The sequence below is a fragment of the Dreissena polymorpha genome, chromosome 4 (genome assembly GCF_020536995.1).
Source record: "Dreissena polymorpha isolate Duluth1 chromosome 4, UMN_Dpol_1.0, whole genome shotgun sequence".
Classification (NCBI taxonomy): Eukaryota; Metazoa; Mollusca; class Bivalvia; order Myida; family Dreissenidae; genus Dreissena; species Dreissena polymorpha.
Genome location: NC_068358.1, coordinates 123905253 through 123911424, shown reverse-complemented (window position 1 = coordinate 123911424; position 6172 = coordinate 123905253).

Here is a 6172-nt window from a genome sequence, read left to right as displayed (position 1 = left end):
CCAGTAGATTTATTCATGCCAAAGGGTAATATTGAATCGTAATAAAATCTACAAGCAATAAAAAGATGGTTGTAAACAAATAATCAACCTAGCATGTATGAATTTTATTAAGTTTTTCCCCTACGATTGTAAATCAGTCTGCAATGAAAATAAATATATATAATTAATAAACTGCCTGGAACAATGTTTTAATACAAACACAATGTTTAAGAGGCCATCAAGAAGATGATTGCATTTTTAAGGTCGAAATGTCGAACGCAATTTGTGATGAAAGTACGGTTATACATCTAAGCACCGATAGGCGTCTTTCACTCCTCCATAGTAACCATCTTCACGACTTGCAAGGTGAAATGTAGACACGTTCTTTATAAACAAATGTTCTACAAACCAACAGGACTACCGACTGATGGACAGACGCCAAGTAATAAACGTCCTGTTCTTTAGAGGCTGGGCATAGTAATGTTTCATCTACCAAATTGTCTCAATTCAGCATGTAATAAGCTACTTGACCAATCACCTATGTGACCTTGATTTTGACCTTTGGTGTAGAAAGACGGGCAATATACTCGACATGATGTCCCAAAATTTTGGTCAATCGTGGTTATTTATTTTTTAAGATCGCGTTATGATTAAGTTTCATAACGTCCCTTCCGAGCTGATAAAGCAAGGAAGAGAGGTAACGAATGCAGCATTGGCGGCAACATGCCAATAGATCTGGGAGGAGAAGAAGTGGCCCAAAGAGTGGACCAAGTCACCGGTAATACCCCAACCAAAAAAGGCTACCTCAAGTTGGGCGATGACAACCACACCATCAGTTTAATCAATCATCCAAGCAAAGTAATGTTACGCATCATCCTTAATCGATTGAAAGGTAAGGCCGAGGGCGGAGCAGAGTGGAACAGATCTTCAACTGCAGAATCATCATCTAGACACACCTGCAATTCCAACGTGACCTCTTCCACACCTTCTTCGACTTTAAGAAAGCTTTCGACCGCGTGTGGCATAATGACCTATGGCATGTTATGAGTGGATTTAAAATTGACGACGAACTGGTGCAAGTTATTTAAGAACTCTACGAAAACGCCATACATACGTGTAGTATTTCTCAATGGGAAGCAAGGGGCTTCTTCCGGATATTAGTGGGTATCTGTCAGGGATATCTGCTTTCTCCTGCCCTGTTCAATTTTTTCCTTGAAAAGATAATGCAGAGACTCTCCATGACCACCCCACCTCTATCGCCATCGGTGGAAGACCCATCTCCAACTTGAGATTCGCTGATGACATTCACCTCATGGGTAACACCAGCTGTGAACTTCAAGATCTCCCCAACAGACTTTATGAAAGAGCAAGAGCATACGTGATTGAGGTCAGCATGGGGAAGTCGAAGATCGTGGTAAACAGCAAGACCAACACTAGTGAAGACTTCTACATGAACGACGAGAAGCTAGAAGAAGTGACCAACTTGAAGTACGTAAGCGTAACCATGTCCAAGGATGGAACCAGTGCCGCTGCGGTCTAAATAAGAATTGCCATGGCAACTGCAGCGATGGCCAGATTGAGCAGGTTGTGGACAAGCAGTTCCATAAACTTACCCACCAAGTACAGACTCTAAAAGTCCCACGTAGCCTCACGGCTGCGAGACCTGGACGCTTCACGCGGACACAGAACGCATAATACAAGCATTTGAGCATACATGTCTCTGAAGACTATACGCATGTCATATACGGGGCACAAGATCAACGAGTTTGTCCGGAACCGGACTGCAAAACTTGTTGGTCCACAAGAGCCCCTATTGGTGATCGTCAAACGACGAGAGTTGCCTTGGTTTGGACGAGTCACAAGGCACGACTCTCTGTGCAAGACTGTTTTACAGGACACGCTAGAGGGAAGTCGACGTCGAGGCGGTCAGAAAAGCTGGATGGATAATGTAAAAGAGTGGATGAATTACTCTCAGCAGCACACAACATACCTGACTGGATGAGGATTTCTTTATCGTCGTCCCTCATTTTCCCCCAACGGCCAAACCGGTCAAGGGATTGATGATGATGATGAGGAGGAGGACTACGATGACGACGACGACGATGACGACGACGATGATGATGAAGCCGTATTTTTAACGTTTTTACCTTTGAGTTTGACCTTGATATTTAATGTAGGGAGATGTGTTTTCTGACTTCATATGACATTTGACCTTTACTTGACCTAGACCAATGAGGTTACAATTTAAGGATCACTTTAGGATGTATACAGATTTAAGCAATTGGTTACAATAATAAATATTTAAAAATTAAAATTATTAAATTGAGTTCTTAATACCGCTAATTGATTTCGGGACCAGCTGTCGTCATTGCTGATAACTTATTCATCCTCTGCACTCATCGGCAAATGACGCTGAGGCTGTTTGGCCAGATTGAAGGAAACCACGACGCGTTAATAACAACTATTTCAAAACGACAGTGCACTGCGCAGCGCCCAGGTTATTGATTGCTTTCAAAGATATACCTTATAGAATAGATAAAACAACACTTTCGTCCTTTTTATTAAAAAGCAACGAGTTTCGTGTGAGCGCGCATTCGCGGACTAATAAAGCCAAGAACCTAGCATTTCAGGGCCTCGAAAAAAATAACTGTCCAGTGGTGAAAGTATAGAGGTTCCTTAAACCATGCCAGTCTCCGATTATACAAACGGTTTTGCATACAAAAATGTTCGTTAGGCTCTGCATAATATTAAATGAAAAATAATCAGGTTCAACAGTACCGGGGCTGAGAAATCCAAGATAACGTCAAAGATGGCCGCAAAAAAGAACGTCATTGGTATAGGTATACATACATACAAGGAATCATCAAAAGTTAGTATTTGCGGTCCTCCTTTTTAGATTTAACTGGTACTTATAAATCATGCATAGAGTTAATTTAATATTTAATTGCAAACATGCAACTATTTATACTTCAGACATTTGTTTCTTTCATTCTTTCATTTCATCTTAAACGAAGGGATAGGGGGGGGGGGGGGGGGGGTATTTATAGTAATGTATTTAATAACTTAAACCAAAATAAAAGTGTTTTCTTCTTTGTCTTTATTCTCATTTTATCAGTATCAAGTAGTTCATCAACAGAAAACAATTAACTAGCACAATCGTCTTAAATTATTTAAATGGTATCATTTTATAATTTAAATAGCTTCAAACGTGTGTTCTAACCTAAAACTGTTTTCCAAACATGTTCCCTGTGGATATACTTTCCATCATTTCTTAACATTATCTTATAATAAACGAGTTTGTTTATACGGTCTGGACGATAATGTACATAACAAGGGGTCACGTTGATGAAAACAAGTAATAATGGATATTTTTATATCTTTTTGGCAAAGGCTATTGGAATATGCACATATTCTTTAACAATACTGTGTAGCTTATTGCGAACAAAAGGTCCATACTATCAGAACATATTTTATTCTGAAATAGGCGAACGAGTATAGAACAAGATCGTCAAAAATAAACTTCCTGTTAACGTATAAAGGAATACAAATATTCTGTCAATTTTGTTGAGTCAATAAAATTGACAATGATATTGTGTGTGGATGGGCGGCTTTAGTTTTCTAGAATATTAATGTTTTTTACCAATATTCCAAATGCTTATCTAAAGAACAGTTGACTGTTGCACTCGTAGTGGTTAAAAGCACGATGGAAACCCGGTAGAATATCGGTGTGACACCTTCGAAGACAAAATCACCAAGGGGCAACTTTTACTGGAAAACAGCGTTTTAGTTGTTGTAAAAACTGTCATCCCAATCGTGATATTACATCAAGAGGTAATAGGAGAAGCTTTCCTTTAGTTAAGAATATCGACTCAGCAGACACGGGTAACACTATATCATATAGACTTAGACTTTGCATCGGAAACAAATGACACAACCATGATCAATCGATTGACCGCTGTATCACAGGAAAAAGGATTGCCTTACTAAGTACTATCAATAAAATGCAAATGTACATAATAGCTAGACACAAGCAAACGTTGTGTCCTAATCTTCCAACCCATAAAAAGCTTATATACGAATTTTGCAGAGAGGCTAAAAATGAATTTGAGCACAACATTCAGGTTGAAACACATTTTTTTCAGTTTCAGAGACAGATTCTAACAATTAGCCTATGGTGAATAGTGTATAAGTGCACAAAAATACAAGAGAATTTATTTAAATAAACTTCTCAAATCAACCGGGCCTGAAAAATATTTCTTTCGCAGTAATGGTAAATCTGATCTTGTTAAATCGTCACATAAGTCCATCAGTGAAGCCATGCGAGACGTGAAACAATTTGAACAAGAAATTACAGACGAAAATGACGGCTCTTATGAATAGCTCCAAGAAACAGACAGTGATACAGATAAGTGAATCAACACAAAACAATTGGCAAACTGCTTCGAAGAATTATAGACAGACACTCACGACTTGACAATTAATACTATTATCTAAAAATAATGACCCTATCTGCACAGAAGGAATGTGTTGATCCTCTTCTTTACAAAGTAAAATGTTGCTTTTTGGAAAGAAAGTGTTATAAGGAAGCGTATGAAAACGACACCCAAAACGCTTGGCAATGGCATTGACATTTAAACTCTACACAATAAATGTGCCCATGGTCGTACGCAGGACTTTGTGACTGGGGGGGGGGGGGCTAACCGGAGAGGGTGCGGGAGCACTATTCATGGTAAATTTAATGCTTAAAAACTTATTTTGAAATATAAATTTATGGAATATAACAAGTAAATCAGCACCTTTCGAAAGTCTAAAGCTTTAAACAAATTCAAACCAATGTTTAAAGCATTAAATTTCAGAAATGTATGATGTTTGATGAAGAAAGAAAGCAAACTTTGAAAATCAAAAAGCTTTCTTAAGAAATGCATCATAAAGTATGACTGACATATAACCATTATACTATTTTCTCTTTGAATTCAAACTTCATCTAAAGTTTTAAAGTTAATTCCTCGTAAAATGGTTATAAGCTATAACACAGTTTTACTTTCACCATCATCAACACAGATAAACCATCAAAATCGTCTACAATTAGATTGAACCTTGAATTTTTTTCTATAATAACCGTTTTCCGTAAGTTTTTGACGAAACTATTTAAAGGGATCTTTTCACGCTTTGGTAAATTGACAAAATTGAAAAAAGTTGTTTCAGATTCGTAAGTTTTCGTTTTAGTTATGATATTTGTGAGGAAACAGTAATACTGAACATTAACCATGCTCTAATATAGCCATTATATGCATCTTTTGATGATTTTAAAACCTAAAAATTATAAAGCGTTGCAACGCGAAACGATTGAATAATTTGGAGAGTTCTGTTTTTGTCGTTAAATTTTGTGAAACTACAAAGATTGCTTATATAAGGTATAAAATACGTCACGAATGTGTACTCGGCGGAATAGCTCAGTAGGCTAGAGCGTTTTTACTTCAGGACTCTGGCAGGACTCCAGGGGTCACTGGTTCGAAACCTGCTCAGGGCAATGTTCTTTTCCTTTTTTAATTTTTTTTCTTGATTTTTTACTGGAGCTTTTACGATCCAATGTTTACATTTATCAATATAAAGCATTTAATGAATAAGTTAAAAAAATGCCAAAATCTGTGAAAAGGCCCCTTTAAGATATTGAGCTGATTTTGGTATGTTAGTCTACCTTCATGGCCATCAGATAAAGTGTGAAATTTTTTGAAATGTTTTGGACGATTGATATTTGGCGAAATTATGGGCCTTGAACTTAAATTTTTCTCTATAAAAACCGTTTTCCTGACGTTTTTTGTTTCGAACTCTTTCTGAAATTGAGCTGATTATTATGCTTCCGGTAGGTTGGAAAATAGCACCGTCCGTCCGGCATTTCATTTTACAAACTCTTATAGAAGCGCTTTAAAATATTGACATTACATTTGGTGTGTGAGTCTACCTATATGACTTACGGATGAAGTATGACTTTCGTTCCGGACTTTTGATTTTTGGCAAAATTATTGTAGAAATAAGACTTTCCAGGTCTAATTAATGCCAATTATCCATATCACCTCTGTAATTGCTTCCATTATTACTTGTTTTTCACAAATTATTAACGTCAGCAATTTTCAGACCTTCGACCTCCTGTACCATTTGCTTCCATTCACTGCTTCTCTGCCCTCGGCCATTC